Raw genomic sequence first — 9,927 nt, 5'->3', positions numbered from 1 at the left:
TACTCCTTACATCAGGGGAAAAAAGCAGGCAATAGAAACTGCTTGTGAGAGCAAATAGAAGTCAGATTTAAAGAAAAAGCCTTCAAAGTAACCATAGTAATGTTCAAACACTTAAGAAGCCACAATTAAAGAAGTATGATGACAATGTTGCATCACATAAAGAATACCAAAAAGAGATAGAATTATATATATATTTTAAAAGAACCAAGTAAAAATAATGGTGTTGAAAAACATGACAACTGAAATGAAAAAGTCACTAGAGAGGCTCAACAGTAGATTTGAACTAGGGGAAGACAGAACTACAAGTTATATCATTCCACACATATGAAATGTCCAGGATAAGGAAATCTATAGAAAAAGAATGTACATTAATAGTTATTTATGGCTGGGAGGGGTAACAGTGGTGATAGTTAAAGGGTACAAAGTTTTTTTTGAAATGATAAGAATGTTCTAAAATTGACTGTGGAGATGGTTGCACATACCTGTGAATAAATTGAAGCCATTGAATTATGCACTTTACATTGATGAATTGTATGGTATGTGAATTATATCTCAATAAAGCTTTGTTGTTAAAAGCTAACACATAATAAATAAATCTATTGAAGGATATAAAAGAATCATAACTTTTAGAAAAGAATTTAACTTTATTGGATAATATAAAAGCAGAAAGAAATAAATAGAAAGAATTCAATGACACTAAGATGGCAGCTCCCCCCAAAGAGACCTGTAGACATTATAAAATTGCATTAAATCCCCAAACCTGACTTTCTATGACATCATAAAAACTATTTTTTCCAAACTTAATAGGAAAAACTAATGTCAAAAAAAAAAAAAAAAGGCCGGGCGCGGTGGCTCATGTCTGTAATCCTAACACTCTGGGAGGCCGAGGTGGGCGGATTGCTCGAGGTCAGGAGTTCGAGACCAGCCTGAGCAAGAGCGAGACCCCGTCTCTACTAAAAATAGAAAGAAATTATCTGGCCAAGTAAAAATCTATATAGAAAAAATTAGCCGGGCATGGTGGCGCATGACTGTAGTCCCAGCTACTCGAGAGGCTGAGGCAGTAGGATCGCTTAAGCCGAGGAGTGTGAGGTTGCTGTGAGCTAGGCTGACGCCACGGCACTCACTCTAGCCTGGGCAACAAAGTGAGACTCTGTCTCAAAAAAAAAAAAAAAAAAAGCCAAAATGTTCTGAAGGACAAAATGGGGGCTTGAATAACACGCAGCAAGGAATTTAAAACTATGAAAGTCCAGAAAGGAGAATATTAGCAGAGAGGCAAACAAATAGGTTAATGGAAAAGTAAAGAGTCCTGGATAGACCCTTGCATATGGAAATCTGAATAATGACACAGCAGGCTTTTCAGAATGATGTATACTTTACTACAACAGAGAAGGCAGAAATTGGTATCTAACTGCAAAAAATGCATTGAATTCCCACTTATTCCACGGATAAGAACTAACTTATTGTAAATTTAAATACAAAAGACATAACTAGAACACTTTCAGAAGGTACAGGCAAATATTTTTACAACATAAGAATAGGGAGATTTTTCTTATATAAGAAAAAAAGTGTTAGCTATAAAGAAAGAGATTGACAAATTCAACCTTATTAAAAATTAAGGGAATGAAAAGATAAACTACAAACTTAGAGAAAGATATTATGTGTGTGTGTGTGTGTGTGTGTGTGCGCGCGCGCGTGCATAGACTAAAATTGAATGGTCAGACAAATGAATTTCAAAAAATGGGAAAATGAACCAAACATATGTCACAAAAGATGAAAGACCATATATGAAAAAATCCAACCTTACTGGTAATGAACAAATAGCAACATCTCAAGTAGATACCATTACAAACCAACAGAAGGGCAAAAATTAGTAAATTAGATAATCCCATGTTGGTGACCCTATTGAACAAATAAGCAGTTATGATCAGGTGTTTGAACAATCAACTAGTACACTCTCTTGGAGTTTCTTGGTAAATTTGGACTTGGCCATGATCTAGAACCCAGCAACTTTTCTCCAATAGGTGGAGAATTTACTGTGTATTTTTAATTGCAATTGGAGACTGAAACCAGAATCACAGAAGCAGCTTTTTCACAAGAGCAAAATAAAAATAAAAATAAATAAAAAAAACTTGAAAAACCCAAGTGCTATACACATTGGAAGAGGGAACGGGATGGCCCACAGCCTCAGAAACCAGCACGTGCAAAGAATTCTCAGAATATTCACTCATTGAAAGCTCTAAAAGGGCAAAACTAAACAGAACTCTGGTTAGAGAAAAATAGTAGAAGGTCAAGGTGTGAAGAATAACCAAAGAATCAGTGGTCACTGATGTGGCAAGATGGCGATGAGTGCAGGGAGAGGCACCTCCAGAGACCCGACCAACTACCCAAGGCCATTTGTGAATCTTGACGGACAGTGCACAGATGTTCTTGTAGTTACTACTTTTTTTAAAGCTCCCATGAAACATTTTATACCTTCTTTTGTGACTATGACAGATTTCACATAAAAATGTAAAGCATAAATTAAGGTTGAAAAAATATAATTTTTATGTGTTTGTTGCACCATGTAATGTGACTCTGTCGGCTTTTGTTCACAGTCTTTTGTAGCAAAAGACTGGAAACAGGCCAAGTGTCTAATAGAGAGAATTGGTTACGTAAATTCATCATAAGCACCTTTATGAAAATCTATACCAGCAGGTATCGATATGAAAAGATCTGCAGGAGTTACCAAGAGAACAAATAAGCACAGTGTACTGTGAATGTTACCTTTCCTTTAACAAAGGAATGAAAGAAAAATACATACTCATAATGGCTAGTTTTAATATAAAGAAACACTAACATAATGTCCAAGAAATAAAACTGGTTGTCTGAGGTGGATGAGGCAAGAACACTGCAGCACACCAGGCTATGCTGGGCTAAGTTAAACTTAAAACACTTTATGGATTTTTTTAACTTTGCATGCATTATTTACTTTAAACTGAGAGAAATTTACATAAATCATATTTTGCTTTTTAATCATTTTTATGTTTATTTGGAAGCCACTTTTCTACATAGGAAACCATTTTAAGATTCAATTCTCCAAGCACTAAAGTTTATAAAAGTACAAACAATAAGAAATGAAATATTTTCAAATTTCTTGATAACTAAAATGACAAGTGACGTCATAGTTTCTGTTTCTACTCTATCTCTGAGGAGTATTTTCAGAAATGAGTAACATATTTAATGTCTCAGGGGTCTAGGCATAACCCATTAAAGGAACTCCAATTTTCAAGGCTTTACATATCCTAAAAGGATATGTGTCTTCATGTCAGCTAAAATAGGAATTGTCTTAAGAATAGTACAGCCATTTAAATCTCAGAACTCTCTAGGGACTATTATTGATGTAGAAACATGAACAATGAACCTGAGAATTTAAATACACCCTATCATATCTCAAGGTTCTCTTGCCAAAAAGGCAGAATAATTCCAGAATTATCATCTTACATTTTATCTCTCAATCCACTTAAATTTTCACCCACAAAAATAAAAATCTTACACATTCAAACAAGGAGATAAAATTACCAAGTGCTTAGGGAAACTGGAGTTAGTTGGCAGCAATATTTGACACAGGAATGAAAAGGGAAGCAAATAAACATTTCCATAAGCTCAGACGAAGCAACCAGCTTCACCCACAGTTTGCAAGGAAAACTCACATTCAGAAGCTGAAACACATTCCCAACATTGGCATCCAGACTCTCGCTGCAAAAATATAATCCCTAGAGTGGGTCACTCCCCAGTGATCGAGGGTAGGGGGACTTGAGCAGCCACAGGAAGGAACTCAGAGCCCTCTCTCCTCCTCACAGTGTGGAAACACTCCCTTCCGCAGGACTTCAATTCCCACTAACGAGGAAACTCTTAGCTGCAAAGTTCTGACCCAAAAAACTCAGATTCATCCCTTTCTCCAGAAGCCAGAACCCAAAGGAGTCTTTCTCTCAGTCTGACCTTGACAGACTGTCTCAGTTTGCACAAATGACACTCAGACCCCACGAACGCTGTAGACGCCAAACCAAACCTACTAGCAGGAAACAGCCCAAGACAATGACAATTATGACCTCAGAAAGGACATCGCGCCCCACCCACATCTGCCTGTGGGTCCCCGGCTTCCCAACGCTCTACATCTGTTCCCAGTGTAACCAGCTGCTCTTGCCGAGGGTGTGAGAGGCTGGGACACCTGCAAGGGGAGGCGCCCCAGGAAGAACCAACTTCATTTTTCCCTCTTTGGACGCTCCCCATTGGCCTTAGCTTGGAGTCACTGGCCCCAGACCCCTGCTGCTTGGACTCCCTTGGATATTTTAAACGAGACAAACTCAGTGTTTGAAGAATCTAGCAAATCACTCAAACCCAGAGTTTGACGGAAGAGAAGAATTCAAGGAGGGAAGAAAATGTAAGTACTTCTTGTAGTTCAAGAAGGAAACCCACAGGTATCTATTCCTTTCAGAAAATAAAGCGGTCACTCAATTATTTCTGTGATAACAAAATACTTTGTAAACAATTCGATTTCAAAACTTCTAGGTGGTGCAAGATTCAGGACATAGCATTTTGCATTCATCTCTGAAGTTCAGGTAATAAAAGAGAACAGAATTATCCATTGTCACAAATGCTCCACCCTGCAAAAGGTGAATAACTGATGGTTCAGTGAGTTTTTGTAATTCACCAATTGATGCACCAAATATGTTTTTTTCTTGTAGAAATGCATTGATTTTGGGGGTGTCATAACGAAAGAGGGATTTATTCTGTTTCTCCGAGATTCCTTTCCCCGGGAGCATTTTCAAGGCTAAGCCCTGGAATCCCACTTGTCGTCACGGAAAGGAAAACAACAGATGTGAGAAACTTAACGACAAGGGCAAAAAGGGACAACAGGAGAATTAAAAAGAAAAAGAAAAAGAAAAAAGATACAGATGTATTTTTAACAAATGCAATGTAAGACTAGAACTTTATTTTTTCTGAAATTCACCTTTAAGTTGCCTCTTTGGAAATAGTGTATCTTCCAAGCTCTATTCATTATATATATGTTATATTTACTGGGAAAAAAATCTGAGGCTGAGTCACCAAATAAATCTTTTGAAGGGACAAAGCCAGGGAGGGGCAGGGCTGAGCGGGACACGGCCTCCAGGGTCAGGTCCGGCCACCCTGCACCTGTTCCCGAAGCGCAGGCCTAGGGACGCTGGCTGTGTCCCCGCTGCGAAACCACAGTGCGTTTCGCTTTGCTCCAGGTTAGTTTTTCTCCCCGGCCGAGGGGCAGGAACGATTTCCGTGTCCCCCCTCGGGACCAGCATCCCGTCAGCCGGCAACGTCTCTGCAAGAAAACCGACGCCGGGACTGACTCTCCGCGCGCCCCCGGGACCAGACGGAGACAGAGGCTGCACCCGGGGTCTCCGGCGCGCCCAGCCCCCAGGCTGTCCCGCCCTCCCGGGGGGGGGATGACCCGGGGCTGCCGTTCTCGGGACTCTCCTGACCCTAACCGTGACCCTGACCCCGACCCTGACCCTGAGATCCTGACCTGGCCCTGTGCGCTCACCATGTCCTGGACCCGCTCCTGGGCTTTCCCGGGCAGGTTCACTGCGGCCCCGCGGCCAGCGCAGGCGAACGCTCGGGGGACTGTGACGTCTGGGGCCGAGCTGGGCGAGGGGAACGCGTGCGCTGCCTGGAGGACAGCGACACGCCGGCCCCGGGCGCTGATTGGACAATGCTCTGGGCCGCACGCTACTGGTAGTGCACCAGGCTTCGGCGGTGCCTCTGATTGGACAGCACTCTGAGCTCTGTCCCTGGGGCCCTGATTGGATGTATTGACCCCTACCCTGCACGCCCCGCCCTTTGGAGACTACACCAGACCCGGCCCAGCTCCCCTGATTGGACAGTTCTCAGGCCCCGCCCCAGCTCCCCTGATTGGACAGTTCTCAGGCCCCCACCTCAGCTCCCCTGATTGGACAGTTCTCAGGCCCCGCCCCAGCTCCCCTAATTGGACTGCTCTCAGGGCCAGCCCATCCTGTGGTCTTCCTGAAATGAAAATAGTACTTACCTAGAGGCAAACTGGGGCCTTTCGGGGTCCCCCACCTACAGGAGGAAGCAGCTTTCTCTGTCCTCAGTCTGTTGCCAGATGCATTAAGCTGGAGGAGGTCTCCTCTCTCCCGACCAGTAGCCAGGCACCCGGTGAAACCCTTGGGATCAAGTGAGTGATCAAAGCAAGCTTTTGCATCCCCTAACTGGGGCCAGCACAATTGCCTGAACTTCCTAGCCCCAAAGGATGCCCTGGCCAACTACCAGCCTCATCTGAACGTTTGTGCAAATTCCTGAAGCCATCAACTGTGGTCTAGCCATATGGTCCTCACGGTGGCAGCAACTCCTTATCCTAGGTCAACACTTTGAGGTAAAGAACTCTAGGCATGCCTTGCTTCAGTTACCCCAACACAAATCAACGTCACTCATATCTCTGTAACTACTAAAGCTCAACTCCAGAGGCTCAGTTCAATGTGCAGGCAGATAAAACGGCTAGAGTTTCTGAGATGCATACCAACATATAACAGAGGGAGCATAGTCCCTGGGGTCTGTCCCTAAGGCCGATGACAAATAGAATTTATAGTGTCCCTGTCCACCTCTACAGAGTCTGTCCCCTGTACCCTGATCATGGTAGACACTTAAATGAGCATATTACTTACCCATCCCACAAGACAGGCTACTGAAGCCACAAGGCTTCACCAAGACACTCCTTACTCCTTGGGGTTCCAGGTGTTACTGACAGTGACCAAGGCACTTAATTCGTTTCTCAAACTACAAAACACTGGGCTCTTTTTTTGTTGTTGTTTTTCTTTTTTTGAGACAGGATCTCGCTGTGTTTCCCAGGCTGGAGTGCAGTGGCGTCATGATACCTCACTGCAGCCTCAAACCCCTGGGCTCAAACGATACTCCTGCCTCAGCCTCCCGAGTAGCTGGGACCACAGGCATGCGCCACCACGCTCAGTTAATTTTTCTATTTTTTGTAGACATGAAGTTTTGCTATTTGCTCAGGCTGGTCTCGAACTCCTAAGCTCAAGTGATCCTCCCACCTAAGCCTCCCAGAGTGCTGGGATTTCAGGCACGAGCCACCACACCTGGCATGGTTCATTATTTTGATCACAGGATGGCTTCGTGGATATGTATGTGTGTCATAACTTACCAAATTATATACTCTATATATGTGCCTTTTATTGTGTTATAGTTATTACTCAATAAACCAAAAAAGTTAGCTTGGTCCCAACCTTTCTATTTCATTCAATAACAAACTCACTTTAAAAATTATGAAACTTTTTTATTTTTTAGTATATATTGGAAGAATGTAATAATACAATAACTACCTGCCTCTTGAAGGTTAAATGCAACTAATTTGTAACTCTCAGCCCACTATGCCTTTACATTTCCTTACCCAAAGACTAGGGAACACATAGAGACACAGAAACACCACAGCCATGCGGTGAGACACACAAACACTTCTGGACACAGGGACTGCTGACACATGAAACCTCCCAGACATACCAATGTGGCCTCACAGAATCACCCAGACTTTGTCACTAGAAAAAACAAGTAGACACACCCAGACACACATCACAGACACATCCTAAGGTATGCTGGTCCCAGAAGCAGTAACAGACACACATAGCCCAGGCCCTTTGTGCGCCTTGACCCCAGATTTGTTTTGCTCCTTAGGAATTACCACCATCCATACCATGTGTATTTTACTTACATCCCTTGCTTTTAGTCTCTGAGAATGTTGTCTTTAAGGGAACAGGTATATTTTGTCTATTCTGTTCACTGCAGGACCCACGACATGACATGTTACACAGGAGAACATCAAGAAATACTTATATGTTCAGGATCAACACAAATAGGATCAGAGATTTGTGCATAAATCTCATCATAGGGCCACATCCACCTGAACTTCAGAGAATTAATTTTCGCTTGAGCTGTCTTGGTGGGGGAAGAGCCACCAAGACGGGTGGCTCTTGGTGACTTGGTGGGGTGAGCCCTCACTGTCCACATGAGAACCTGAGAACGAGGAGCCTGAGTCCCTGAGTGTAGGAGCCCCACATGACAAGAGTTATGATGCTGTACCTCTCATGCTGCTCTAGAATTCTGAGTTCCAGGTGATGTCTCAGGACATCATTGGTATCTGTTCCCTGGCTCAGCCACCATGTCCTCTTCTGCAGTCACCCCTCATGCCACCATATCTGGGGCAGTCTCTTCTATCCGCCACTGAGGGTCCTTCGGACCGTCAGGGGCCCTCCCCGTCAGACCTCATGGCTGAAGTACATCTGCTGTTGTGAGAGGATGGAGGCCTCTGGAGCACGCATCCTCTACCCTTAACAGACATGTAACATCTGGGACCCATCACACCCGAATCTGAGGCGAAGGAAGAGAAGGGCTTCCACCACTTCCGGTACCGCTCTTGCTCTTGTCTCTTCAAGGTCTCCACTTCCGGTAAGTGCGCCTGCGTACTTCAGCGAAGGTGGACCCCCCCCCCCCCCGCCAGGGGGCACAGCTCTTTTAGACGCGAGCCGTGTTGCATCCTGGGAACAATCTGCAGGACGGGGCTCCCGGCGTAGGAGGGGCTTCTCTTGGGAACTACCTTTCCCACAGGCCAATGGGCTGGGGCTCTGCGCGGTGGGGCGCCTCCCGGGAAGTGGGCATGCTCCAAGGTAAGGCGTTTGGTAATACCTGCCCTGGAGCATTGGTAGGAGGCAGATAATGAGCTTGGGGGCTATGAAAATCTAAGTTAGCTGGAAAATGATGGAAAAAGATTCAGTATTGTTTGCTCTTTAATAAAACACCAAGGTGTTACATTTTTTTCTCTTCCCTAGCTGGTGCTGGAAGTCTACAGAAGTGGAAATGATATCTGTGAAAAGTTAAATGGGCTTTTGGGGCTTTGTGGATCATTAAAAGAAAAAGCTCCTCGTTAGCACAGTAGGAGTAAAAACAAAAACAAAATAAGACGCTTCTACTTTGTTCTCCTGTAAAACACATTAAATTTTTTCCTGCTTCAGGATGTCAAAAATGTCTTCTTTTCTATTAAATTTTACTCAAATTGATACTTTACGTTCTGGAACTCACCTTCAAACCACAAAAATGACCAAGCATCCCCTTCTTCTCCCCAATATGACTGACTGCTGCTGATTTACCAATTAGTTTTCAACTCCACTTAACATTTTCTGCCTTCTAGAGAGGAATATTTAGGATTCCCAGAGAGAATTATATTCATGACTTAAGAGTATCCAATCCAGACCAAAACCTGAATTCCTTGAACTCTCACCAAAATCACCAAAGACAAGACCAAATCTGATAATAAATCCTTTAAAAAAACCCTCATGTAACCCACAGTTCTTCATCATGTGTTCAAATTGTTTTAACTCAATACAACCAATGTTCTTCGACTACTAGTCTGATACTGGTGGGATTTTGCCAAAAGCGCACTGACAACACCATTATTTAGGCTCTTTATTATTTTTAACAATGAATAAAAAATCAGTTCAAGGGTAAATGTAGGTATATAACAAGAAATAAAATTTACATGACAAAAAAATACTTGTATACTTCTGGTGATATTGATTTGGAATGTATAATGCTTACATTAACAAAATTACAAAGTTGATTTGAAATCCATAATTAATAATTCAGTAAATGAAAAATAAATATAACATTTGTTACTGTTACAGGTTGAAATTTATATGTTGAAGCCCTCAGTACCTCAGTATGGGAACTTATTTGGAAATAGAATTTTTTTCAGTTATAATTAGTTAAGATGAGGTCATACTGAAGTTGGGTGGGGCCCAATATGAGTGATATACATATAAAAAGAACACCATCTGAAGAGATAGACCAGGGAGACTGCCAGGTGAAAATTAGAGTTATGCTGCTACAAGT

Source organism: Lemur catta, chromosome 1 (genome assembly GCF_020740605.2).
Source record: "Lemur catta isolate mLemCat1 chromosome 1, mLemCat1.pri, whole genome shotgun sequence".
Lineage (NCBI taxonomy): Eukaryota > Metazoa > Chordata > Mammalia > Primates > Lemuridae > Lemur > Lemur catta.
The sequence above is the reverse complement of the archived record's forward strand: the minus strand, read 5'-3'. Positions refer to the sequence as shown.